Genomic DNA, 10,695 nt, shown 5'->3' with positions numbered 1-10,695 from the left:
AAAGGTTGTGGGTTCGAGTTCCACCAGAGTCTATCTTTATAAGTTGGTCATAAACAAAAATACCTGTGATTTTTCCTCCTGCCTGACTTTTACATTTTTTTGGTCCAAATGCCTCTTTTGACTCCAGGTTGCAGACTGCTGCATTACACGATGACATCATTCCTTCATCTGTAGACGACACAGATGCAGAAACATGCTGGACAAAAGTTAATGTCTATTAATGCATGTATGCATATTCAGGTTCAGGTCAGACTATTTTGAAATGTAGTCAGTTACCAAATACAAATTGCATGACAATTTTTGTAATTAGTCATATGATCCATCTTTCTTTTTTTTTTAAGTAATCTAATTTGTATCATTTTGGATTAATTTAAAAATTAAACACAGAAAATGTTGTATCTGATAGTAAAGAAATAAACGCACATACAAAGATTTGAGTTCAACAAAGTCTTTTTTTCCCTCTAAAACAATCGAAAACATTTTCAGTGCACATAAAAATGAATTTTTGTAGAGGAGTCCCAGCAGGTCTGCTATAAACTGGACTCCATGTGTCACGTGCTTTTCATGAGTATAAAAACAGGTCACTGGTCATCATGAGAAAAGTGTAATCATTTTAAAATTGTCATATTTTAAAGATATCATGAAAAATATAAGCAAGTAACTCTTGACAACTATGACAACTATATCTATGTATTTGATTGTAGTTACTTAGTTTTTGTAATCAGATTACACAATCCAAACGACCTGTAATCTGTAACCACCAAGCCCTGTGCATATCAATGTTTTGCTCTTATGATATGAGTAATATTAGGTTAGTTATATTAGGTTAGGTTATTAGTTAGAAAAGTCATTTATTAAAATTAACCTTGATAACAAGTCAGGTAAAGACATTTTAGTGTTTTTTTAGGGGATGTACTGATGCAGCAACAAGTCTGAGACAAAATCCCGTTATAATATAAAGCTTCAAACTGTTTCAACAACATGAATCTTCAGTTGGACGCTGGTCTCAGCCAGTCATCACCCAGATAATACAAGTGAAACAACGACAACCACAACCTTCGCAGCATCAGGGCTGTTTCCACATTATGACTCAAAAGCTAATTAACACACTGAATTCAGAAGAACAACTCAGAAAATGGGACCATCCAAGGAGCAAGTGAATGCAACATTAAACCTGTCAAACTAGGCCAGTTTGAAAGATCTGAAGTGAAGCCTGAGCTCAGCATGTTCTCGTTTTAATAAAAAGAGATCCTGCTGTCAGTCAGTGAGCTCTTTAACTCTTTGTGCTCATCACAGATATCGCTGATGATTCTGAGACAGAAAACATTATAAAACCAAAACATGGAGCCTTAAATCTGCAGCTAATTAATTCTGAAAACCGTTCAGCTCCTCCAGAGTCATTATTTCCAAACGGACGTGTTCCTGCAGCAGCGAGCGGTGAGATGACTCATCATCCAGCACAGACCCAGAGAGGGTTTTCAGAGTGATGCCAGCAGCCGTTTCGTCAGACGTGTCATTCACAAACTGAACTCCTCTAATAGTTTCAGAGAGCAGAGCAGAATAATCTTCATCTTCATCATCTTCACTGAGATCTGATCAGCTGATCTGATAGGAGGGACAGCGAGATGTACAGAGGATGACAGGAGAGACAGAAAGAGGTTCACTTCTCTCTTTTTATCCACTCATCTTTATCAATAAATCATTTTTGTTACTCTGAATATTATCCCCTCTGTCCCTCTGTCTGTCTGTGTCTGTCTGCTGTCCTCAGAGCGTTCAGGTCATCACTGGGTCACAGACACAAACATCAGTCTGGATGAGACTCAAACCTCCAGCTCTCTTCTCTTTTTTCTCCTCCTCCTTTTTCAGGTCTGATCACAACCTGGAGGACTGAAATATCTTTGATCTGATGAAATGTGCTTCAGACATTCATGTTCCCCTCAGGCAGAACTGTAATAACTTCAGTGATCCTCTGACTTTTCATCAGATCATCAGTGCAAATTTGTAATTTGTTCAATTATTATAACCAAATACCTCCAGAGCTGATGACATTTCCATCAGCCTAAGCTGGACTTTGTGTTGATAATTAGCATCCTTAAAATCCAGTCTCATGGGATGGTAAATAGGTGGCACAACACTTATTTCATATAGATATTACATGTGTCATGTAGCTGCTTAGTTTGATCATTTGATCAGTTTTGGACATGGTAACAGTAGCCAGGTGACCATTGTCATGGTGATTTTCATTGTGATTAATGTTGTGAACTGGTCACAGTTTGGTTTAACCAGAAACAGCTGATTTATTGATCTCAGACTCTTTTCGATCATCAGCTTTTCAAACTTTCAAACTGTTTTTTCTTGCCACTGTTCCACTAAACACCAACTTAATTAACAGTGTAAAGGAACGAGCAGCGCAGGTGATGCTGGACAGCAGCTGGAGAGGTTTATATACTGGATCGTTGCTGATGAGCTGCAGCTGTGAGACCAGGTGAGTGGAGTGGCGTGATGAGGTGGGACTGGGAGTGTTTTAAACCAAACTAAAAACAGGTGTCTTATTGCAGAAAGATATTTTTTCTCTGTAAAAACTTGACTTACACCATCAGTATGACTCAGTGTTTCTGCTGAAAAAGACTGTAACCTCCTGGGTACTGAAGACCTGGTCATTGTTACAGAAATTATTGTAGCAATTTAAAATTGGGCAAAATCTCTGGTACAACAGCTCCACTGAGTTTATTGTTTAATCACATTTATGTGCAATAAAAGTGTCAGAAAGCTATAGGTTGTTTATTTAATCTATAACAGTCTTGTTTGGGAGCACTGCAGTAAATGTACAGTACTGTGAATAAAATAATTCATAAAAGTGTAAATGTGATCAACATTTATATGACATTTCATGAGTGTCAATATTAAAAGAAAGATTAGTTTAATCACCATTTATTACTTAGTGTCAGGTCAAAATGTTTGAATGTGTATGATCAGATTTATTCTCCTCTTATCTCACTAATGTCTCAGTGACTTGAGCATTTTGTTAAACTGTCAAACTAATGAAGCGGTTTCTGAAGCACCAGAGATATTTAAATTGTCAGATATCATTAATCATAATCCTCATTTGACTAAAGCTCTGACGTGATGTGCTGAAGACAAGAGATGGGACCAAGTCATTGTTTTTCAGGTCCCAAGTCCTAAATGTTTTGAAGTTCTGAATACTTAACAAGTCAGAAAACATGTTTTTAACAACAGAGCCTTGACTCAGAGGTCTTTGAACACCTCAGATGTTGAATGAAGTTGGAATTTGATGCATCTCTGTTAATTTAACAGATTTTTAGTAACGCAGCATTAGTTCTTCATGGTTCTCTGCTGTCTGACTGGTTCAAACAAAGTGGATCTGATGAATTTAGTGTTGACTTGCTGAGAATTAACCTTAGTTGATGACTGATTAGCGTATGGTAAACAGCAGAGTGTGCTTGGCTCTTCCGTGGGTCAGACGCTTCTGTCTGTCCTCGTCTCTGTCCCCCAAAGATCCCCGGCTCTCGGCAGCTGTCTGCTGGCTCTGTGCCTCGCTCCAGGTCCTCTCCACATTTGTATTTTCATAGCAGTAAAATATTACTTTCCCTAATTGAGTCTACCAGTAACTTAGCTTCAGGCTGCAGACGTGCTGGATTCTGCCATCGCTCAGCTGTTACAGGTGTTTCTTTGGTAATGCCCATTCACAAATTTGGGGGCGGAGCTTCTGAAGGAGCACTGAAGGGTGGGGTAATGTATGTTACATATGCTATGTATATTGTGTAACTTGATATTTTCTTAAACCTTCCTAAGTATTTTTCTTTATTTTGAAAATCTTAGTATTTTTATTGCTTGACTGAGGAGACTGATGCTGAAGGGGAACACTGGTCATTACCGGTTTAAGTGTCCAAAGACACACAGTGTCACACTGAAACCAGCCAACAGTGACTCAACAGTACTGAAACCCAGCCAGTAAACAGAGTATTAAGATCAGGCCCAAAGGCCAGTGAAATGTCTTAAAGGCAGAGCAGAGCAGACACAGTTTCGAAACGCTGCCAAAAGACACACTGACTGGACAGGAGTATGGACACCCCACCAACATGGAGGGAGAGACGAACTCGTCCAAAAAGCTCTGTGAGCGAAGTCCTGCAGTGTTTACTAATCAGACAGACCGAGGCAGAGCGAGCCAGACAGACAGTGAAGAGCCAGACAGAGAGAGAGAGAGAGAGAGAGACACTGACACACAGCAGAGACAGAGAGAGAGAGAGAGAGAGAGAGAGAGAGAGAGAGAGAGAGAGAGAGAGAGAGAGAGAGAGAGAGAGACACTGACACACAGCAGAGACACACAGAGGGAGAGAGAGAGGGAGAGAGAGAGGGAGAAAGAGAGAGACTGACACACAGCAGAGACACACACACACACACACACACACACACACACACAGAGACACTGACACACAGCAGAGACACACACAGAGAGAGAGAGAGACACTGACACACAGCAGAGACACACAGAGGGAGAGAGAGAGAGAGACTGACACACAGCAGAGACACACACACACACACACACACACACACACACACAGAGAGAGAGAGAGAGAGAGAGAAAGAGAGAGAGAGACACACATCAGAGACACACACACACACACACACACACACACAGAGAGTCTGCTGGATGTCTGCAGCTCAGTCTGGAGCTGCTCTGTGACGTTTTGCTGATTCATGCTGAGAGAGACGAGTCAGCTAGAGACGAAACACACACACACACACACTCTCTCACACACACAGCTGATGTGACACACTCAGCAGCTGGAGGAGGAATAAATACAAACACAATGTCTCAGTGAATGTGTTAAAATCATCCAATCACTGAATAGCATGTAAACAACAACAACAACAACATGACAGGGAGGGAGACGTTCAGCTGATCTTTCACCTGTTTGACTTTTATTCCGTCCTGGATGGTTTTTTTGTTGATTTAGTAACCCCCCCCCCCCCCCAGTATAAGATCACTGTGACTGTAAACTATGTGTGTCAGTCAGCTGTTACAACGTTCTAGTAACAGTTATAACAGGAGTCCACAGGTGTCTCATTCACATCACATGTGCATGTGTGTTATGGCTACAAAATGATCTGCATGAACATAATCTCAAAGTCTAGTCACATAGTCTCAAAAATGAAAGCATGGACATTCAGTCTCTGAAGACGTCCAAGCTGAAGACAGTCTTATACAGACAGTTTTATAGAGAGAGCTCTACTGCAGGAACATGTCGACCTACACAAAGTAGCTAGCATGCTAATGTTAGTGTGCAGGAAAATGTTTGTGTTGCCTGGCAACAGTCCAGTCCAGTGGTAGAACAGTTTAGGACACTGCGCTGGTCTGGCAGAGGTCCATTTAGCTAAAGTTAGCTGTCACGGCTAACGTTAGCTAGCAACAACAGCAGATGGACCTGGATTTCCAGGTGGAGTCGCTCTGTCGTCGCTCTGTGTGCAGCCATGTCACAGTCAGTCGGAGCCAGAACTGGTTTCACTGCCAACACAACTTTTTACAGTCCAGGGTTTCAAAGCCAATGTTTCTGTTTCAGCTCAGTTTTTATATTCAATGCCAAAATTTAAAGTCGCTATTCAGGATTCACTTCCTGCCACAGTTCAGCTGAACTGAACTTCATGTTCTCCAGTGTCCTGTCAGTCAGACAGAGACGGTAAGAACCACCTGTCAGTCATTATTTATATTCTTGTTAATACAAGTGCTGACAAAATAATAAAAGCAGGAGGACGACAAAAAGGAAAAAAAAACATGTAAGACTTACATCAGAAGAAGGAAGCAGCCTGCTGCACTGAAGAGAAGTGATAGAAGTTAATGATAGAAGTGTTTCATAAGAAAATACTTTTTACAGACTGAGTCTTACAGTCAGACACCTGACAACACGAAAGGATCAACAGATATGAGAATAAAATGTTCAGTATAATAAATAAAAATAAATACATACAAATTCAGGATTTAGTCGATGTTTACTCTGGACTTAAATGATATTTCCTTAAAGTAAATTCTTATTTTCCCCCAAATTATCACCAAGATCTTTCCAATTAATGTTCAATGAAATGATGAGGATATTTATTTTTATTTACTCATAAAATATATTTTTACCAAATACTCTTTACTATGTAAAGTGACGTCTGACCATCAGACTGTTTGTATAGTTTACATTTTGATCCTTCATTCATATTTAAATGTCTAAACGTTGGGTATCTGTTGTTCTCGCTGCTCTTTGATCTTCAGTCTGAGGATCTTTGATAATCTGTCATTTCATTTTATTCCTTTCATGACTGTTAACGATCGATCAGATCACAGACGGTTCAAAGAGAGGACACTGACTGATCTGTTATTGATCACTGATTGATCCTTCACACTGTGCTGACATCACATCATCACATCAAGAGAAACTGAATTAACACAAGATCACATTTATTTTGAATGCTTTTTATTTTTTTCTTCTATCTTTACACAGTTCTGTTTTAAAATTCTCTTCTTTTCTTTGTTTTAATTCCAGTGAACATTTAACATCATAAAAACACACATTTGCACAATAAAATGAAAGTTTTAGTCCAGCCAGAATATATAAATAGACAACATATGTAGTTATTTATATACATATACACCCAGGAAATAATGATGTAATGCACAATGAAAATAAATAAATAAATACATAAATAAAATCTTAAATTAAAATTTAAAAAATAAAATAAATACAACAGCAAAGGTCAATAAAACGTAATGATTTACCAAATCAAACCAGTAATATCTGTGTGATTTCTTAATATAAAACAAACTGTAAAATATTAAAAATCTCAGTGAAGTGAAAATGATAGTAGATAAGCAAATATTGTTATTTAGTTTCTTTTCAGGATCTGATGATTGTGTTCATACAGAGTGAAACAGACTTCAGTGTCACTGACATCACTGATGCAGCTGTATGATAGTAATAAGTCACATTAACAAAATATTATTGACATAATACAGTTTAATTTATGATTTAGTTTGCAGATAGTTTCAGGTTTTCAGACAGAAAAAAATGTGATAACAGCACGTTGACTTTAGTCATTTACAGGTTTGATCTTTAACAAGCTGACAGATCCTCTGCTGCGGATCAAAGCTGCATCACTTCTGATTCTCAGGAAACACACTGTGTCTGCGCTGGTTTCATAGATTTTATCTTATCAGAACAATAAGCTGCTTCACTTCCAAGAAAACATCATCACCTCCTCAAAAACTCAAACTTCATTTATCTAGTTTAGTTAATCCATCTAATTACACTTAATATGAGATACAATTACCTGACAGGTAACAATATCACTGATGTGGTTTTAGACTATTTTAACCGCATAAAAAAAAAACTTATTAACAAAAAACCCTTTTTATTTAGTTTTGAACTTATTTTTGAAGTGTAATTTTTTTCCAGTGTAACAGCCTGTTATTTTTGTCTTCATGCTGTTTGTGCAGGTTTCTGTTCAGTGCAGCAAACAGCAACGGTGACACCTGCAGGACACCAACACATACTGCAGGTTCTCCTGCTCCTGTGAGAACCTGCAGGGAACATTTCATGTCTGAATAGAAACATTTCACAGAATACAAGAAATAATTAAAGCTGCAAGCAGCTGTGACCGGGCCCGAGCACCACTGCGCCACTCGGGGGGGCCGGCCACCGCCGCCCGCCGGCCGGACCCGCCCCGGGCGGAGAGGCCACGCGTCGCCGCGACCGTCCGACGTCGCCCCGAAGCCACGGTCCGCCCCGAAAGCCAAACGGCTCTCGACACCCACTCACCCCCGTGCCGATGCAGGGACGGGTGAAGACCTCAAGTGCGCACAAATAACCCACAAACTGTCTCCGTACCGCTCCTGCGGTGTGATTTAAGTGTCTGTAAGAGGTGACAGTAAAACGTAACCCAAAAAGACACCATTTACACCGTGTTTTCAGCCTCATTGTCAACTGTAGCCTCTGAGACTGGAAATGCATGCACACAGCTGTACTGGAGATCTTCATCCCTCCTCACATCAGCACAGGAATGAGTAGATATTGAGTGAAATTTCATTCTTAGGTGAACTACTTTTGAAAGGAATTCACTGTCATTTCCTGCTCCCAGTATTATGTAGATGTGTTCAGGGCATGCCTCTTATCACACATGTTAAGTTTGATGCAGATTAGACAATTTACACTAAACTTATAGCAATTTCCTGTTTCATGGCGAAACGCCAAAATTCGCCGCCACGCTGCAGCCACAGCGTTTAACGCTGACCAAATCTTTTAATAAGTTTTAATCACACACTTGTCTAGATGGTCCACTCAAGTTTTCAAGTCAATTGAAACATTTCTGTAGGAGAAATTAGTTAAAATAGGACATGTGAAAAACGCCAAAATTGAGGACGAAATTCAAAATTGCCGACTTCCTGTTGACTTTAGCCTATGGGTCCAAGAGACTTTTTTGTTCATCTCCATGTGATACATATGTGTACCAATTTTTGTAAACATCGGCGAAACTCACTATTTGCGGCGCCGCACGTCAAAGGGCGTGGTCAAGCCATTTGGCCACGCCCATGGACAAAACTCATATCACATGTTCAGACTGGGACTGTTAATGAACATGTAAAGTTTCAGGCAGTTTTGACCAAGTACAGGGAGGCTAAAGCCACTTCCTGTGTTTTGGCGAAACGCATTAATGGGCGTGGCCACGCCATTTGGCCACGGACATGGACGAAACTCATACCATATGTTCAGACCAGGAATGTTAATAAACATGTCAAGGTTCAGGTAGATCAGAGCACGTACAGTGCAATTATAGCAACTTCTTGTGTGTTGGCGAAACATGGACCTTCGCCACGCCGCCAGGGCCACGCCGTTTCACGAGACGCCCTGATCTTCATGATGTAGCATCATCATGGTCTTAAGGCTTTTCAGACCAGATTGGAGTTTGATATGGTCAACGTGGTGGGAGCAGGACCTCAAACAGTAAAACAAGTCATTTCCTGTCACCAACAGGGGGCGCTATGAGAATTATTGAATATTTTCATATAGATGTGTTCAGGGCCAGACTATTATCAGACATGTGAAGTGTGGTGCAAATTGAACTATTTATACAGAAGTTATAGCAAAAAATTAAAAAATTGAATTTATGGCGAAACGCCAACATTCGCCGGCCCACTATGGCCACGCCCTTCAACTTGAGGAATATCTTTCAGTAACTTTTGATGAGAGTGTAGTGCAGAAGGTAGCCAGCGAATTTGAAGCCGTTCTGATCCTTCCTCTAGGAGGAGTTTGTTAAAATGCGCGACAAGTGAAACGCCAAACCTAACAGGAAATTCAAAATGGCGGACTTCCTGTGGGGTTTGGCCTATGGGTCCAAGAGACTTTTTTGTGCGTCTGGGTGTGATAGACGTGTGTACCAAGTTTCATGCACGTCGGTCAAACGTGGCGGGGGGGCTGATGTTTAAAGGGCGTGGTTAAGCCGTTTGGCCACGCCCATCGACGAAATTAATATCATACATTCAGGCCGGGACCTGTCACGCACACATGAAATTTCATGCCGATGTGAACTTGCACACAAAAGTTATTGATAAATATGTCGTTTTTTCGGGCCGTGGTCCTTCGCCGCTCTCTAGCGTCGACACCCTTCGCCGGACCGCCACGCCCTTCAAAATGTAGCATCACCCACTTGTTAAGGTCATCTTCACCAAATTTGAGCTAAAAATAATGAATGCATTTGGAGCAGCATGTCAAAACCCGGAAAAAGTCATTTTCTGTCACCACCAGGGGCCGCTATGACAGTTATGGAATATTTTCATATATTTGTGTTTAGGCCCGTACACTGATCATACACATGAAGTTTGGTGCAGATCTGACCATGTACCCCAAAATTATAGCCATTTCCTGTTTCATGGCGAGACATCAAAATTCGCCGCCACCTGGAGCGCAGGCCCTTTATCCAAAACGTAAACCTTCAATAACTTTTGATCACAATGTTGTCTAGATGGTACACAGCGATTTTGAAGTCGATACGACGAATCGTGTGGGACGAGTTCGTTCAAATACGACACGTGCGAAACGCCAAAATCGGCCGCGCCGTCCAAAATGGCCGACTTCCTGTAGGGTTTAGCCCATGGCTCCAAGAGGATTTTTTGTGCGTCCCGATGTGTTCTATCTGCGTTCCAAGTTTCGTGCACGTTGGACAAACATGCCGTCGGGGCTCGTCTATAGATGGCGCTATTGAGCCAATTCGCCGCGCCCATTTTCGAGACCCTTAAAATACGTAATTTTTCGCCGGGACTGACGCGCCCGCCAAATTTGGCGGCCCTACCTATATGGCAAGTCCCCCAAAAATGCGATTAAGTATTGTGAACGAGAATAATAATAATAATAATAATAATAATAATAATAATTCTTGCGATTCCAATAGGGTCCTCGCACCGGTTCGGTGCTCGGGCCCTAATAAAAAGCAGGAAGGAAAGACAAAACTGTGAAGTTTGTGTTTTTGGCATCAGTCAAAGAGAAAGTCTATAAAGAGAAGATAAAGTCTGTATTCATTCATGCATTAATATAAATTTGAGCACTTTTAAAATAAAGTTTCTGTTTTTGTTCCATTATGGAAGATGAACTCACAACTCTCATTATTTTTGAAGACAAATTTAATTTGTACAACACGATT

This window comes from Lutjanus erythropterus, chromosome 4, assembly GCF_056507025.1.
Source record: "Lutjanus erythropterus isolate fLutEry1 chromosome 4, fLutEry1.hap2, whole genome shotgun sequence".
In the NCBI taxonomy this organism is placed as follows: Eukaryota; Metazoa; Chordata; class Actinopteri; order Lutjaniformes; family Lutjanidae; genus Lutjanus; species Lutjanus erythropterus.
The sequence above is the reverse complement of the archived record's forward strand: the minus strand, read 5'-3'. Positions refer to the sequence as shown.